The 14,832-nt window shown below is 48.1% G+C and overlaps 30 non-coding genes across 30 annotated transcripts; all 30 read left to right on the forward strand.

Moving 5' to 3' along the window:
* The first annotated feature begins 146 nt into the window (after nt 1-146).
* LOC119348244 lies at nt 147-265 on the forward strand. The gene has a single exon (XR_005168821.1). It is a non-coding gene; the product is annotated as a 5S ribosomal RNA (ribosomal RNA).
* Nucleotides 266-632: 367 nt separating this feature from the next.
* On the forward strand, nt 633-751 carry LOC119348232. Its single transcript, XR_005168809.1, has one exon. It is a non-coding gene; the product is annotated as a 5S ribosomal RNA (ribosomal RNA).
* A 367-nt stretch (nt 752-1,118) lies between these two features.
* Nucleotides 1,119-1,237, forward strand: LOC119348256. Its single transcript, XR_005168832.1, has one exon. It is a non-coding gene; the product is annotated as a 5S ribosomal RNA (ribosomal RNA).
* A 367-nt stretch (nt 1,238-1,604) lies between these two features.
* On the forward strand, nt 1,605-1,723 carry LOC119348259. Its single transcript, XR_005168835.1, has one exon. It is a non-coding gene; the product is annotated as a 5S ribosomal RNA (ribosomal RNA).
* Nucleotides 1,724-2,090: 367 nt separating this feature from the next.
* LOC119348210 lies at nt 2,091-2,209 on the forward strand. Its single transcript, XR_005168789.1, has one exon. It is a non-coding gene; the product is annotated as a 5S ribosomal RNA (ribosomal RNA).
* A 367-nt stretch (nt 2,210-2,576) lies between these two features.
* LOC119348264 lies at nt 2,577-2,695 on the forward strand. The gene has a single exon (XR_005168837.1). It is a non-coding gene; the product is annotated as a 5S ribosomal RNA (ribosomal RNA).
* A 367-nt stretch (nt 2,696-3,062) lies between these two features.
* LOC119348215 lies at nt 3,063-3,181 on the forward strand. The gene has a single exon (XR_005168793.1). It is a non-coding gene; the product is annotated as a 5S ribosomal RNA (ribosomal RNA).
* Nucleotides 3,182-3,737: 556 nt separating this feature from the next.
* On the forward strand, nt 3,738-3,856 carry LOC119348250. Its single transcript, XR_005168827.1, has one exon. It is a non-coding gene; the product is annotated as a 5S ribosomal RNA (ribosomal RNA).
* Nucleotides 3,857-4,223: 367 nt separating this feature from the next.
* On the forward strand, nt 4,224-4,342 carry LOC119348247. The gene has a single exon (XR_005168824.1). It is a non-coding gene; the product is annotated as a 5S ribosomal RNA (ribosomal RNA).
* A 367-nt stretch (nt 4,343-4,709) lies between these two features.
* Nucleotides 4,710-4,828, forward strand: LOC119348265. Its single transcript, XR_005168838.1, has one exon. It is a non-coding gene; the product is annotated as a 5S ribosomal RNA (ribosomal RNA).
* Nucleotides 4,829-5,195: 367 nt separating this feature from the next.
* On the forward strand, nt 5,196-5,314 carry LOC119348226. The gene has a single exon (XR_005168804.1). It is a non-coding gene; the product is annotated as a 5S ribosomal RNA (ribosomal RNA).
* A 367-nt stretch (nt 5,315-5,681) lies between these two features.
* LOC119348229 lies at nt 5,682-5,800 on the forward strand. The gene has a single exon (XR_005168806.1). It is a non-coding gene; the product is annotated as a 5S ribosomal RNA (ribosomal RNA).
* Nucleotides 5,801-6,167: 367 nt separating this feature from the next.
* Nucleotides 6,168-6,286, forward strand: LOC119348307. The gene has a single exon (XR_005168878.1). It is a non-coding gene; the product is annotated as a 5S ribosomal RNA (ribosomal RNA).
* Nucleotides 6,287-6,653: 367 nt separating this feature from the next.
* Nucleotides 6,654-6,772, forward strand: LOC119348266. The gene has a single exon (XR_005168839.1). It is a non-coding gene; the product is annotated as a 5S ribosomal RNA (ribosomal RNA).
* Nucleotides 6,773-7,139: 367 nt separating this feature from the next.
* On the forward strand, nt 7,140-7,258 carry LOC119348223. Its single transcript, XR_005168801.1, has one exon. It is a non-coding gene; the product is annotated as a 5S ribosomal RNA (ribosomal RNA).
* A 367-nt stretch (nt 7,259-7,625) lies between these two features.
* Nucleotides 7,626-7,744, forward strand: LOC119348267. Its single transcript, XR_005168840.1, has one exon. It is a non-coding gene; the product is annotated as a 5S ribosomal RNA (ribosomal RNA).
* Nucleotides 7,745-8,110: 366 nt separating this feature from the next.
* On the forward strand, nt 8,111-8,229 carry LOC119348268. Its single transcript, XR_005168841.1, has one exon. It is a non-coding gene; the product is annotated as a 5S ribosomal RNA (ribosomal RNA).
* Nucleotides 8,230-8,596: 367 nt separating this feature from the next.
* On the forward strand, nt 8,597-8,715 carry LOC119348270. The gene has a single exon (XR_005168843.1). It is a non-coding gene; the product is annotated as a 5S ribosomal RNA (ribosomal RNA).
* Nucleotides 8,716-9,082: 367 nt separating this feature from the next.
* Nucleotides 9,083-9,201, forward strand: LOC119348305. The gene has a single exon (XR_005168876.1). It is a non-coding gene; the product is annotated as a 5S ribosomal RNA (ribosomal RNA).
* A 366-nt stretch (nt 9,202-9,567) lies between these two features.
* Nucleotides 9,568-9,686, forward strand: LOC119348246. The gene has a single exon (XR_005168823.1). It is a non-coding gene; the product is annotated as a 5S ribosomal RNA (ribosomal RNA).
* A 356-nt stretch (nt 9,687-10,042) lies between these two features.
* LOC119348308 lies at nt 10,043-10,161 on the forward strand. The gene has a single exon (XR_005168879.1). It is a non-coding gene; the product is annotated as a 5S ribosomal RNA (ribosomal RNA).
* A 366-nt stretch (nt 10,162-10,527) lies between these two features.
* Nucleotides 10,528-10,646, forward strand: LOC119348271. Its single transcript, XR_005168844.1, has one exon. It is a non-coding gene; the product is annotated as a 5S ribosomal RNA (ribosomal RNA).
* A 367-nt stretch (nt 10,647-11,013) lies between these two features.
* LOC119348272 lies at nt 11,014-11,132 on the forward strand. The gene has a single exon (XR_005168845.1). It is a non-coding gene; the product is annotated as a 5S ribosomal RNA (ribosomal RNA).
* A 367-nt stretch (nt 11,133-11,499) lies between these two features.
* On the forward strand, nt 11,500-11,618 carry LOC119348273. Its single transcript, XR_005168846.1, has one exon. It is a non-coding gene; the product is annotated as a 5S ribosomal RNA (ribosomal RNA).
* Nucleotides 11,619-11,985: 367 nt separating this feature from the next.
* On the forward strand, nt 11,986-12,104 carry LOC119348269. The gene has a single exon (XR_005168842.1). It is a non-coding gene; the product is annotated as a 5S ribosomal RNA (ribosomal RNA).
* A 367-nt stretch (nt 12,105-12,471) lies between these two features.
* Nucleotides 12,472-12,590, forward strand: LOC119348234. The gene has a single exon (XR_005168811.1). It is a non-coding gene; the product is annotated as a 5S ribosomal RNA (ribosomal RNA).
* Nucleotides 12,591-12,957: 367 nt separating this feature from the next.
* On the forward strand, nt 12,958-13,076 carry LOC119348274. Its single transcript, XR_005168847.1, has one exon. It is a non-coding gene; the product is annotated as a 5S ribosomal RNA (ribosomal RNA).
* A 367-nt stretch (nt 13,077-13,443) lies between these two features.
* On the forward strand, nt 13,444-13,562 carry LOC119348275. Its single transcript, XR_005168848.1, has one exon. It is a non-coding gene; the product is annotated as a 5S ribosomal RNA (ribosomal RNA).
* Nucleotides 13,563-13,929: 367 nt separating this feature from the next.
* Nucleotides 13,930-14,048, forward strand: LOC119348276. Its single transcript, XR_005168849.1, has one exon. It is a non-coding gene; the product is annotated as a 5S ribosomal RNA (ribosomal RNA).
* A 367-nt stretch (nt 14,049-14,415) lies between these two features.
* Nucleotides 14,416-14,534, forward strand: LOC119348277. Its single transcript, XR_005168850.1, has one exon. It is a non-coding gene; the product is annotated as a 5S ribosomal RNA (ribosomal RNA).
* The last annotated feature ends 298 nt before the right edge of the window (nt 14,535-14,832 follow it).

Below are 14,832 nucleotides of genomic sequence, written 5' to 3' on the forward strand. Positions count from 1 at the left end.
CGTCTCCGTGATTGAGCGGGAGAGTAAGTAGTATAGGACATTATCCATTGTTAGGGAACGGTTGTAATGGTAGTGAGAATGTAGAATCGTCTTTGGAGCGGACCTGGGAGTGGCAAGCATAAGGGACGAAGACGGGGAAACATGTCGGATGCGATCATACCAGCACTAAAGCACCGGATCCCATCAGAACTCCGAAGTTAAGCGTGCTTGGGCGAGAGTAGTACTAGGATGGGTGACCTCCTGGGAAGTCCTCGTGTTGCATTCCTTTTATAATTATTTTTTGCGCCTTGTGACAAACATATCGCACGTGCGCGATATATATTAATCCCGTAATATTATTTTTGACGTTTGCGATATGTTTAAGCTCGATGCTCATTGCTCGCGCGTCTTGGGGCGGCTTTGTGGTGCGAAGAGCGCTTTCTGAAAGGGGTGGAAAAAACTCGTGTTGCTGCGGTATGGAGGGAGGGGTGGAAACCGTGGAAAACTCGTCTCCGTGATTGAGCGGGAGAGTAAGTAGTATAGGACATTATCCATTGTTAGGGAACGGTTGTAATGGTAGTGAGAATGTAGAATGGTCTTTGGAGCGGACCTGGGAGTGGCAAGCATAAGGGACGAAGACGGGGAAACATGTCGGATGCGATCATACCAGCACTAAAGCACCGGATCCCATCAGAACTCCGAAGTTAAGCATGCTTGGGCGAGAGTAGTACTAGGATGGGTGACCTCCTGGGAAGTCCTTGTGTTGCATTCCTTTTATAATTATTTTTTGTGCCTTGTGACAAACATATCGCACGTGCGCGATATATATTAATCCCGTTATATTATTTTTGACGTTTGCGATATGTCTAAGCTCGATGCTCATTGCTCGCGCGTCTTGGGGCGGCTTTGTGGCGCGAAGAGCGCTTTCTGAAAGGGGTGGAAAAAACTCGTGTTGCTGCGGTATGGAGGGAGGGGTGGAAACCGTGGAAAACTCGTCTCTGTGATTGAGCGGGAGAGTAAGTAGTATAGGACATTATCCATTGTTAGGGAACGGTTGTAATGGTAGTGAGAATGTAGAATCGTCTTTGGAGCGGACCTGGGAGTGGCAAGCATAAGGGACGAAGACAGGGAAACATGTCGGATGCGATCATACCAGCACTAAAGCACCGGATCCCATCAGAACTCCGAAGTTAAGCGTGCTTGGGCGAGAGTAGTACTAGGATGGGTGACCTCCTGGGAAGTCCTCGTGTTGCATTCCTTTTATAATTATTTTTTGCGCCTTGTGACAAACATATCGCACGTGCGCGATATATATTAATCCCGTTATATTATTTTTGACGTTTGTGATATGTTTAAGCTCGATGCTCATTGCTCGCGCGTCTTGGGGCGGCTTTGTGGCGCGAAGAGCGCTTTCTGAAAGGGGTGGAAAAAACTCGTGTTGCTGCGGTATGGAGGGAGGGGTGGAAACCGTGGAAAACTCGTCTCCGTGATTGAGCGGGAGAGTAAGTAGTATAGGACATTATCCATTGTTAGGGAATGGTTGTAATGGTAGTGAGAATGTAGAATCGTCTTTGGAGCGGACCTGGGAGTGGCAAGCATAAGGGACGAAGACGGGGAAACATGTCGGATGCGATCATACCAGCACTAAAGCACCGGATACCATCAGAACTCCAAAGTTAAGCGTGCTTGGGTGAGAGTAGTACTAGGATGGGTGACCTCCTGGGAAGTCCTCGTGTTGCATTCCTTTTATAATTATTTTTTGCGCCTTGTGACAAACATATCGCACGTGCGCGATATATATTAATCCCGTTATATTATTTTTGACGTTTGCGATATGTTTAAGCTCGATGCTCATTGCTCGCGCGTCTTGGGGCGGCTTTGTGGCGCGAAGAGCGCTTTCTGAAAGGGGTGGAAAAAACTCGTGTTGCTGCGGTATGGAGGGAGGGGTGGAAACCGTGGAAAACTTGTCTCCGTGATTGAGCGGGAGAGTAAGTAGTATAGGACATTATCCATTGTTAGGGAACGGTTGTAATGGTAGTGAGAATGTAGAATCGTCTTTGGAGCGGACCTGGGAGTGGCAAGCATAAGGGACGAAGACGGGGAAACATGTCGGATGCGATCATACCAGCACTAAAGCACCGGATCCCATCAGAACTCCGAAGTTAAGCGTGCTTGGGCGAGAGTAGTACTAGGATGGATGACCTCCTGGGAAGTCCTCGTGTTGCATTCCTTTTATAATTATTTTTTGCGCCTTGTGACAAACATATCGCACGTGCGCGATATATATTAATCCCGTTATATTATTTTTGACGTTTGCGATATGTTTAAGCTCAATGCTCATTGCTCGCGCGTCTTGGGGCGGCTTTGTGGCGCGAAGAGCGCTTTCTGAAAGGGGTGGAAAAAACTCGTGTTGCTGCGGTATGGAGGGAGGGGTGGAAACCGTGGAAAACTCGTCTCCGTGATTGAGCGGGAGAGTAAGTAGCATAGGACATTATCCATTGTTAGGGAACGGTTGTAATGGTAGTGAGAATGTAGAATCGTCTTTGGAGCGGACCTGGGAGTGGCAAGCATAAGGGACGAAGACGGGGAAACATGTCGGATGCGATCATACCAGCACTAAAGCACCGGATCCCATCAGAACTCCGAAGTTAAGCGTGCTTGGGCGAGAGTAGTACTAGGATGGGTGACCTCCTGGGAAGTCCTCGTGTTGCATTCCTTTTATAATTATTTTTTGCGCCTTGTGACAAACATGTCGCACGTGCGCGATATATATTAATCCCGTTATATTATTTTTGACGTTTGTGATATGTTTAAGCTCGATGCTCATTGCTCGCGCGTCTTGGGGCGGCTTTGTGGCGCGAAGAGCGCTTTCTGAAAGGGGTGGAAAAAACTCGTGTTGCTGCGGTATGGAGGGAGGGGTGGAAACCGTGGAAAACTCGTCTCCGTGATTGAGCGGGAGAGTAAGTAGTATAGGACATTATCCATTGTTAGGGAACGGTTGTAATGGTAGTGAGAATGTAGAATCGTCTTTGGAGCGGACCTGGGAGTGGCAAGCATAAGGGACGAAGACGGGGAAACATGTCAGATGCGATCATACCAGCACTGAAGCACCGGATCCCATCAGAACTCCGAAGTTAAGCGTGCTTGGGCAAGAGTAGTACTAGGATGGGTGACCTCCTGGGAAGTCCTTGTGTTGCATTCCTTTTATAATTATTTTTTGCGCCTTGTGAGAAACATATCGCACGTGCGCGATATATATTAATCCCGTTATATTATTTTTGACGTTTGCGATATGTTTAAGCTCGATGCTCATTGCTCGCGCGTCTTGGGGCGGCTTTGTGGCGCGAAGAGCGCTTTCTGAAAGGGGTGGAAAAAACTCGTGTTGCATTCCTTTTATAATTATTTTTTGCGCCTTGTGAGAAACATATCGCACGTGCGCGATATATATTAATCCCGTTATATTATTTTTGACGTTTGCGATATGTTTAAGCTCGATGCTCATTGCTCGCGCGTCTTGGGGCGGCTTTGTGGCGCGAAGAGCGCTTTCTGAAAGGGGTGGAAAAAACTCGTGTTGCTGCGGTATGGAGGGAGGGGTGGAAACCGTGGAAAACTCGTCTCCGTGATTGAGCGGGAGAGTAAGTAGTATAGGACATTATCCATTGTTAGGGAACGGTTGTAATGGTAGTGAGAATGTAGAATCGTCTTTGGAGCGGACCTGGGAGTGGCAAGCATAAGGGACGAAGACGGGGAAACATGTCGGATGCGATCATACCAGCACTAAAGCACCGGATCCTATCAAAACTCCGAAGTTAAGCGTGCTTGGGCGAGAGTAGTACTAGGATGGGTGACCTCCTGGGAAGTCCTCGTGTTGCATTCCTTTTATAATTATTTTTTGCGCCTTGTGACAAACATATCGCACGTGCGCGATATATATTAATCCCGTTATATTATTTTTGACGTTTGCGATATGTTTAAGCTCGATGCTCATTGCTCGCGCGTCTTGGGGCGGCTTTGTGGCGCGAAGAGCGCTTTCTGAAAGGGGTGGAAAAAACTCGTGTTGCTGCGGTATGGAGGGAGGGGTGGAAACCGTGGAAAACTCGTCTCCGTGATTGAGCGGGAGAGTAAGTAGTATAGGACATTATCCATTGTTAGGGAACGGTTGTAATGGTAGTGAGAATGTAGAATCGTCTTTGGAGCGGACCTGGGAGTGGCAAGCATAAGGGACGAAGACGGGGAAACATGTCGGAAGCGATCATACCAGCACTAAAGCACCGGATCCCATCAGAACTCTGAAGGTAAGCGTGCTTGGGCGAGAGTAGTACTAGGATGGGTGACCTCCTGGGAAGTCCTCGTGTTGCATTCCTTTTATAATTATTTTTTGCGCCTTGTGACAAACATATCGCACGTGCGCGATATATATTAATCCCGTTATATTATTTTTGACGTTTGCGATATGTTTAAGCTCGATGCTCATTGCTCGCGCGTCTTGGGGCGGCTTTGTGGCGTGAAGAGCGCTTTCTGAAAGGGGTGGAAAAAACTCGTGTTGCTGCGGTATGGAGGGAGGGGTGGAAACCGTGGAAAACTCTTCTCCGTGATTGAGCGGGAGAGTAAGTAGTATAGGACATTATCCATTGTTAGGGAACGGTTGTAATGGTAGTGAGAATGTAGAATCGTCTTTGGAGCGGACCTGGGAGTGGCAAGCATAAGGGACGAAGACGGGGAAACATGTCGGATGCGATCATACCAGCACTAAAGCACCGGATCCCATCAGAACTCCGAAGTTAAGCGTGCTTGGGCGAGAGTAGTACTAGGATGGGTGACCTCCTGGGAAGTCCTCGTGTTGCATTCCTTTTATAATTATTTTTTGCGCCTTGTGACAAACATATCGCACGTGCGCGATATATATTAATCCCGTTATATTATTTTTGACGTTTGCGATATGTTTAAGCTCGATGCTCATTGCTCGCGCGTCTTGGTGCGGCTTTGTGGCGCGAAGAGCGCTTTCTGAAAGGGGTGGAAAAAACTCGTGTTGCTGCGGTATGGAGGGAGGGGTGGAAACCGTGGAAAACTCGTCTCCGTGATTGAGCGGGAGAGTAAGTAGTATAGGACATTATCCATTGTTAGGGAACGGTTGTAATGGTAGTGAGAATGTAGAATCGTCTTTGGAGCGGACCTGGGAGTGGCAAGCATAAGGGACGAAGACGGGGAAACATGCCGGATGCGATCATACCAGCACTAAAGCACCGGATCCCATCAGAACTTCGAAGTTAAGGGTGCTTGGGCGAGATTAGTACTAGGATGGGTGACCTCCTGGGAAGTCCTCGTGTTGCATTCCTTTTATAATTATTTTTTGCGCCTTGTGACAAACATATCGCACGTGCGCGATATATATTAATCCCGTTATATTATTTTTGACATTTGCGATATGTTTAAGCTCGATGCTCATTGCTCGCGCGTCTTGGGGCGGCTTTGTGGCGCGAAGAGCGCTTTCTGAAAGGGGTGGAAAAAACTCGTGTTGCTGCGGTATGGAGGGAGGGGTGGAAACCGTGGAAAACTCGTCTCCGTGATTGAGCGGGAGAGTAAGTAGTATAGGACATTATCCATTGTTAGGGAACGGTTGTAATGGTAGTGAGAATGTAGAATCGTCTTTGGAGCGGACCTGGGAGTGGCAAGCATAAGGGACGAAGACGGGGAAACATGTCGGATGCGATCATACCAGCACTAAAGCACCGGATCCCATCAAAACTCCGAAGTTAAGCGTGCTTGGGCGAGAGTAGTACTAGGATGGGTGACCTCCTGGGAAGTCCTCGTGTTGCATTCCTTTTATAATTATTTTTTGCGCCTTGTGACAAGCATATCGTACGTGCGCGATATATATTAATCCCGTTATATAATTTTTGACGTTTGCGATATGTTTAAGCTCGATGCTCATTGCTCGCGCGTCTTGGGGCGGCTTTGTGGCGCGAAGAGCGCTTTCTGAAAGGGGTGGAAAAAACTCGTGTTGCTGCGGTATGGAGGGAGGGGTGGAAACCGTGGAAAACTCGTCTCCGTGATTGAGCGGGAGAGTAAGTAGTATAGGACATTATCCATTGTTAGGGAACGGTTGTAATGGTAGTGAGAATGTAGAATCGTCTTTGGAGCGGACCTGGGAGTGGCAAGCATAAGGGACGAAGACGGGGAAACATGTCGGATGCGATCATACCAGCACTGAAGCACCGGATCCCATCAGAACTCCGAAGTTAAGCGTGCTTGGGCGAGAGTAGTACTAGGATGGGTGACCTCCTGAGAAGTCCTCGTGTTGCATTCCTTTTATAATTATTTTTTGCGCCTTGTGACAAACATATCGCACGTGCGCGATATATATCAATCCCGTTATATTATTTTTAACGTTTGCGATATGTTTAAGCTCGATGCTCATTGCTCGCGCGTCTGGGGGCGGCTTTGTGGCGCGAAGAGCGCTTTCTGAAAGGGGTGGAAAAAACTCGTGTTGCTGCGGTATGGAGGGAGGGGTGAAAACCGTGGAAAACTCGTCTCCGTGATTGAGCGGGAGAGTAAGTAGTATAGGACATTATCCATTGTTAGGGAACGGTTGTAATGGTAGTGAGAATGTAGAATCGTCTTTGGAGCGGACCTGGGAGTGGCAAGCATAAGGGACGAAGACGGGGAAACATGTTGGATGCGATCATACCAGCACTAAAGCACCGGATCCCATCAGAACTCCGAAGTTAAGCGTGCTTGGGCGAGAGTAGTACTAGGATGGGTGACCTCCTGGGAAGTCCTCGTGTTGCATTCCTTTTATAATTATTTTTTGCGCCTTGTGACAAACATATCGCACGTGCGCAATATATATTAATCCCGTTATATTATTTTTGACGTTTGCGATATGTTTAAGCTCGATGCTCATTGCTCGCGCGTCTTGGGGCGGCTTTGTGGCGCGAAGAGCGCTTTCTGAAAGGGGTGGAAAAAATTCGTGTTGCTGCGGTATGGAGGGAGGGGTGGAAACCGTGGAAAACTCGTCTCCGTGATTGAGCGGGAGAGTAAGTAGTATAGGACATTATCCATTGTTAGGGAACGGTTGTAATGGTAGTGAGAATGTAGAATCGTCTTTGGAGCGGACCTGGTAGTGGCAAGCATAAGGGACGAAGACGGGGAAACATGTCGGATGCGATCATACCAGCACTAAAGCACCGGATCCCATCAGAACTCTGAAGTTAAGCGTGCTTGGGCGAGAGTAGTACTAGAATGGGTGACCTCCTGGGAAGTCCTCGTGTTGCATTCCTTTTATAATTATTTTTTGCGCCTTGTGACAAACATATCGCACGTGCGCGATATATATTAATCCCGTTATATTATTTTTGACGTTTGCGATATGTTTAAGCTCGATGCTCATTGCTCGCGCGTCTTGGGGCGGCTTTGTGGCGCGAAGAGCGCTTTCTGAAAGGGGTGGAAAAAACTCGTGTTGCTGCAGTATGGAGGGAGGGGTGGAAACCGTGGAAAACTCGTCTCCGTGATTGAGCGGGAGAGTAAGTAGTATAGGACATTATCCATTGTTAGGGAACGGTTGTAATGGTAGTGAGAATGTAGTATCGTCTTTGGAGCGGACCTGGGAGTGGCAAGCATAAGGGACGAAGACGGGGAAACATGTTGGATGCGATCATACCAGCACTAAAGCACCGGATCCCATCAGAACTCCGAAGTTAAGCGTGCTTGGGCGAGAGTAGTACTAGGATGGGTGACCTCCTGGGAAGTCCTCGTGTTGCATTCCTTTTATAATTATTTTTTGCGCCTTGTGACAAACATATCGCACGTGCGCGATATATATTAATCCCGTTATATTATTTTTGACGTTTGCGATATGTTTAAGCTCGATGCTCATTGCTCGCGCGTCTTGGGGCGGCTTTGTGGCGCGAAGAGCGCTTTCTGAAAGGGGTGGAAAAAACTCGTGTTGCTGCGGTATGGAGGGAGGGGTGGAAACCGTGGAAAACTCGTCTCCGTGATTGAGCGGGAGAGTAAGTAGTATAGGACATTATTCATTGTTAGGGAACGGTTGTAATGGTAGTGAGAATGTAGAATCGTCTTTGGAGCGGACCTGGGAGTGGCAAGCATAAGGGACGAAGACGGGGAAACATGTGGATGCGATCATACCAGCACTAAAGCACCGGATCCCATCAGAACTCCGAAGTTAAGCGTGCTTGGGCGAGAGTAGTACTAGGATGGGTGACCTCCTGGGAAGTCCTCGTGTTGCATTCCTTTTATAATTATTTTTTGCGCCTTGTGACAAACATATCGCACGTGCGCGATATATATTAATCCCGTTATATTATTTTTGACGTTTGCGATATGTTTAAGCTCGATGCTCATTGCTCGCGCGTCTTGGGGCGGCTTTGTGGCGCGAAGAGCGCTTTCTGAAAGGGGTGGAAAAAACTCGTGTTGCTGCGGTATGGAGGGAGGGGTGGAAACCGTGGAAAACTCGTCTCCGTGATTGAGCGGGAGAGTAAGTAGTATAGGACATTATCCATTGTTAGGGAACGGTTGTAATGGTAGTGAGAATGTAGAATCATCTTTGGAGCGGACCTGGGAGTGGCAAGCATAAGGGTCGAAGACGGGGAAACATGTCGGATGCGATCATACCAGCACTAAAGCACCGGATCCCATCAGAACTCCGAAGTTAAGCGTGCTTGGGCGAGAGTAGTACTAGGATGGGTGACCTCCTGGGAAGTCCTCGTGTTGCATTCCTTTTATAATTATTTTTTGCGCCTTGTGACAAACATATCGCACGTGCGCGATATATATTAATCCCGTTATATTATTTTTGACGTTTGCGATATGTTTAAGCTCGATGCTCATTGCTCGCGCGTCTTGGGGCGGCTTTGTGGCACGAAGAGCGCTTTCTGAAAGGGGTGGAAAAAACTCGTGTTGCTGCGGTATGGAGGGAGGGGTGGAAACCGTGGAAAACTCGTCTCCGTGATTGAGCGGGAGAGTAAGTAGTATAGGACATTATCCATTGTTAGGGAACGGTTGTAATGGTAGTGAGAATGTAGAATCGTCTTTGGAGCGGACCTGGGAGTGGCAAGCATAAGGGACGAAGACGGGGAAACATGTCGGATGCGATCATACCAGCACTAAAGCACCGGATCCCATCAGAACTCCGAAGTTAAGCGTGCTTGGGCGAGAGTAGTACTAGGATGGGTGACCTCTTGGGAAGTCCTCGTGTTGCATTCCTTTTATAATTATTTTTTGCGCCTTGTGACAAACATATCGCACGTGCGCGATATATATTAATCCCGTTATATTATTTTTGACGTTTGCGATATGTTTAAGCTCGATGCTCATTGCTCGCGCGTCTTGGGTGGCTTTGTGGCGTGAAGAGCGCTTTCTGAAAGGGGTGGAAAAAACTCGTGTTGCTGCGGTATGGAGGGAGGGATGGAAACCGTGGAAAACTCGTCTCCGTGATTAAGCGGGAGAGTAAGTAGTATAGGACATTATCCATTGTTAGGGAACGGTTGTAATGGTAGTGAGAATGTAGAATCATCTTTGGAGCGGACCTGGGAGTGGCAAGCATAAGGGACGAAGACGGGGATACATGTCGGATGCGATCATACCAACACTAAAGCACCGGATCCCATCAGAACTCCGAAGTTAAGCGTGCTTGGGCGAGAGTAGTATTAGGATGGGTGACCTCCTGGGAAGTCCTCGTGTTGCATTCTTTTTATAATTATTTTTTGCGCCTTGTGACAAACATATCGCACGTGCGCGATATATATTAATCCCGTTATATTATTTTTGACGTTTGCGATATGTTTAAGCTCGATGCTCATTGCTCGCGCGTCTTGGGGCGCGAAGAGCGCTTTCTGAAAGGGGTGGAAAAAACTCGTGTTGCTGCGGTATGGAGGGAGGGGTGGAAACCGTGGAAAACTCGTCTCCGTGATTGAGCGGGAGAGTAAGTAGTATAGGACATTATCCATTGTTAGGGAACGGTTGTAATGGTAGTGAGAATGTAGAATCGTCTTTGGAGCGGACCTGGGAGTGGCAAGCATAAGGGACGAAGATGGGGAAACATGTCGGATGCGATCATACCAGCACTAATGCACCGGATCCCATCAGAACTCCGAAGTTAAGCGTGCTTGGGCGAGAGTAGTACTAGGATGGGTGACCTCCTGGGAAGTCCTCGTGTTGCATTCCTTTTATAATTATTTTTTGCGCCTTGTGACAAACATATCGCACGTGCGCGATATATATTAATCCCGTTATATTATTTTTGACGTTTGCGATATGTTTAAGCTCGATGCTCATTGCTCGCGCGTCTTGGGCGGCTTTGTGGCGCGAAGAGCGCTTTCTGAAAGGGGTGGAAAAAACTCGTGTTGCTGCGGTATGGAGGGAGGGGTGGAAACCGTGGAAAACTCGTCTCCGTGATTGAGCGGGAGAGTAAGTAGTATAGGACATTATCCATTGTTAGGGAACGGTTGTAATGGTAGTGAGAATGTAGAATCATCTTTGGAGCGGACCTGGGAGTGGCAAGCATAAGGGACGAAGACGGGGAAACATGTCGGATGCGATCATACCAGCACTAAAGCACCGGATCCCATCAGAACTCCGAAGTTAAGCGTGCTTGGGCGAGAGTAGTACTAGGATGGGTGACCTCCTGGGAAGTCCTCGTGTTGCATTCCTTTTATAATTATTTTTTGCGCCTTGTGACAAACATATCGCACGTGCGCGATATATATTAATCCCGTTATATTATTTTTGACGTTTGCGATATGTTTAAGCTCGATGCTCATTGCTCGCGCGTCTTGGGGCGGCTTTGTGGCGCGAAGAGCGCTTTCTGAAAGGGGTGGAAAAAACTCGTGTTGCTGCGGTATGGAGGGAGGGGTGGAAACCGTGGAAAACTCGTCTCCGTGATTGAGCGGGAGAGTAAGTAGTATAGGACATTATCCATTGTTAGGGAACGGTTGTAATGGTAGTGAGAATGTAGAATCATCTTTGGAGCGGACCTGGGAGTGGCAAGCATAAGGGTCGAAGACGGGGAAACATGTCGGATGCGATCATACCAGCACTAAAGCACCGGATCCCATCAGAACTCCGAAGTTAAGCGTGCTTGGGCGAGAGTAGTACTAGGATGGGTGACCTCCTGGGAAGTCCTCGTGTTGCATTCCTTTTATAATTATTTTTTGCGCCTTGTGACAAACATATCGCACGTGCGCGATATATATTAATCCCGTTATATTATTTTTGACGTTTGCGATATGTTTAAGCTCGATGCTCATTGCTCGCGCGTCTTGGGGCGGCTTTGTGGCACGAAGAGCGCTTTCTGAAAGGGGTGGAAAAAACTCGTGTTGCTGCGGTATGGAGGGAGGGGTGGAAACCGTGGAAAACTCGTCTCCGTGATTGAGCGGGAGAGTAAGTAGTATAGGACATTATCCATTGTTAGGGAACGGTTGTAATGGTAGTGAGAATGTAGAATCGTCTTTGGAGCGGACCTGGGAGTGGCAAGCATAAGGGACGAAGACGGGGAAACATGTCGGATGCGATCATACCAGCACTAAAGCACCGGATCCCATCAGAACTCCGAAGTTAAGCGTGCTTGGGCGAGAGTAGTACTAGGATGGGTGACCTCCTGGGAAGTCCTCGTGTTGCATTCCTTTTATAATTATTTTTTGCGCCTTGTGACAAACATATCGCACGTGCGCGATATATATTAATCCCGTTATATTATTTTTGACGTTTGCGATATGTTTAAGCTCGGTGCTCATTGCTCGCGCGTCTTGGGGCGGCTTTGTGGCGCGAAGAGCGCTTTCTGAAAGGGGTGGAAAAAACTCGTGTTGCTGCGGTATGGAGGGAGGGGTGGAAACCGTGGAAAACTCGTCTCCGTGATTGAGCGGGAGAGTAAGTAGTATAGGACATTATCCATTGTTAGGGAACGGTTGTAATGGTAGTGAGAATGTAGAATCGTCTTTGGAGCGGACCTGGGAGTGGCAAGCATAAGGGACGAAGACGGGGAAACATGTTGAATGCGATCATACCAGCACTAAAGCACCGGATCCCATCAGAACTCCGAAGTTAAGCGTGCTTGGGCGAGAGTAGTACTAGGATGGGTGACCTCCTGGGAAGTCCTCGTGTTGCATTCCTTTTATAATTATTTTTTGCGCCTTGTGACAAACATATCGCACGTGCGCGATATATATTAATCCCGTTATATTATTTTTGACGTTTGCGATATGTTTAAGCTCGATGCTCATTGCTCGCGCGTCTTGGGGCGGCTTTGTGGCGCGAAGAGCGCTTTCTGAAAGGGGTGGAAAAAACTCGTGTTGCTGCGATATGGAGGAAGGGGTGGAAACCGTGGAAAACTCGTCTCCATGATTGAGCGGGAGAGTAAGTAGTATAGGACATTATCCATTGTTAGGGAACGGTTGTAATGGTAGTGAGAATGTAGAATCGTCTTTGGAGCGGACCTGGGAGTGGCAAGCATAAGGGACGAAGACGGGGAAACATGTCGGATGCGATCATACCAGCACTAAAGCACCGGATCCCTTCAGAACTCCGAAGTTAAGCGTGCTTGGGCGAGAGTAGTACTAGGATGGGTGACCTCCTTGGAAGTCCTCGTGTTGCATTCCTTTTATAATTATTTTTTGCGCCTTGTGACAAACATATCGCACGTGCGCGATATATATTAATCCCGTTATATTATTTTTGACGTTTGCGATATGTTTAAGCTCGATGCTCATTGCTCGCGCGTCTTGGGGCGGCTTTGTGGCGCGAAGAGCGCTTTCTGAAAGGGGTGGAAAAAACTCGTGTTGCTGCGGTATGGAGGGAGGGGTGGAAACCGTGGAAAACTCGTCTCCGTGATTGAGCGGGAGAGTAAGTAGTATAGGACATTATCCATTGTTAGGGAACGGTTGTAATGGTAGTGAGAATGTAGAATCGTCTTTGGAGCGGACCTGGGAGTGGCAAGCATAAGGGACGAAGACGGGGAAACATGTCGGATGCGATCATACCAGCACTAAAGCACCGGATCCCATCAGAACTCCGAAGTTAAGCGTGCTTGGGCGAGAGTAGTACTAGGATGGGTGACCTCCTGGGAAGTCCTCGTGTTGCATTCCTTTTATAATTATTTTTTGCGCCTTGTGACAAACATATAGCACGTGCGCGATATATATTAATCCCGTTATATTATTTTTGACGTTTGCGATATGTTTAAGCTCGATGCTCATTGCTCGCGCGTCTTGGGGCGGCTTTGTGGCGCGAAGAGCGCTTTCTGAAAGGGGTGGAAAAAACTCGTGTTGCTGCGGTATGGAGGGAGGGGTGGAAACCGTGGAAAACTCGTCTCCGTGATTGAGCGGGAGAGTAAGTAGTATAGGACATTATCCATTGTTAGGGAACGGTTGTAATGGTAGTGAGAATGTAGAATCGTCTTTGGAGCGGACCTGGGAGTGGCAAGCATAAGGGACGAAGACGGGGAAACATGTCGGATGCGATCATACCAGCACTAAAGCACCGGATCCCATCAGAACTCCGAAGTTAAGCGTGCTTGGGCGAGAGTAGTACTAGGATGGGTGACCTCCTGGGAAGTCCTCGTGTTGCATTCCTTTTATAATTATTTTTTGCGCCTTGTGACAAACATATCGCACGTGCGCGATATATATTAATCCCGTTATATTATTTTTGACGTTTGCGATATGTTTAAGCTCGATGCTCATTTCTCGCGCGTCTTGGGGCGGCTTTGTGGCGCGAAGAGCGCTTTCTGAAAGGGGTGGAAAAAACTCGTGTTGCTGCGGTATGGAGGGAGGGGTGGAAACCGTGGAAAACTCGTCTCCGTGATTGAGCGGGAGAGTAAGTAGTATAGGACATTATCCATTGTTAGGGAACGGTTGTAATGGTAGTGACAATGTAGAATCGTCTTTGGAGCGGACCTGGGAGTGGCAAGCATAAGGGACGAACACGGGGAAACTTGTCGGATGCGATCATACCAGCACTAAAGCACCGGATCCCATCAGAACTCCGAAGTTAAGCGTGCTTGGGCGAGAGTAGTACTAGGATGGGTGACCTCCTGGGAAGTCCTCGTGTTGCATTCCTTTTATAATTATTTTTTGCACCTCGTGACAAACATATCGCACGTGCGCGATATATATTAATCCCGTTATATTATTTTTGACGTTTGCGATATGTTTAAGCTCGATGCTCATTGCTCGCGCGTCTTGGGGCGGCTTTGTGGCGCGAAGAGCGCTTTCTGAAAGGGGTGGAAAAAACTCGTGTTGCTGCGGTATGGAGGGAGGGGTGGAAACCGTGGAAAACTCGTCTCCGTGATTGAGCGGGAGAGTAAGTAGTATAGGACACTATCCATTGTTAGGGAACGGTTGTAATGGTAGTGAGAATGTAGAATCGTCTTTGGAGCGGACCTGGGAGTGGCAAGCATAAGGGACGAAGACGGGGAAACATGTCGGATGCGATCATACCAGCACTAAAGCACCGGATCCCATCAGAACTCCGAAGTTAAGCGTGCTTGGGCGAGAGTAGTACTAGGATGGGTGACCTCCTGGGAAGTCCTCGTGTTGCATTCCTTTTATAATTATTTTTTGCGCCTTGTGACAAACATATCGCACGTGCGTGATATATATTAATCCCGTTATATTATTTTTGACGTTTGCGATATGTTTAAGCTCGATGCTCATTGCTCGCGCGTCTTGGGGCGGCTTTGTGGCGCGAAGAGCGCTTTCTGAAAGGGGTGGAAAAAACTCGTGTTGCTGCGGTATGGAGGGAGGGGTGGAAACCGTGGAAAACTCGTCTCCGTGATTGAGCGGGGGAGTAAGTAGTATAGGACATTATCCATTGTTAGGGAACGGTTGTAATGGTAGTGAG

Source organism: Triticum dicoccoides, unplaced genomic scaffold (genome assembly GCF_002162155.2).
Source record: "Triticum dicoccoides isolate Atlit2015 ecotype Zavitan unplaced genomic scaffold, WEW_v2.0 scaffold88180, whole genome shotgun sequence".
In the NCBI taxonomy this organism is placed as follows: Eukaryota; Viridiplantae; Streptophyta; class Magnoliopsida; order Poales; family Poaceae; genus Triticum; species Triticum dicoccoides.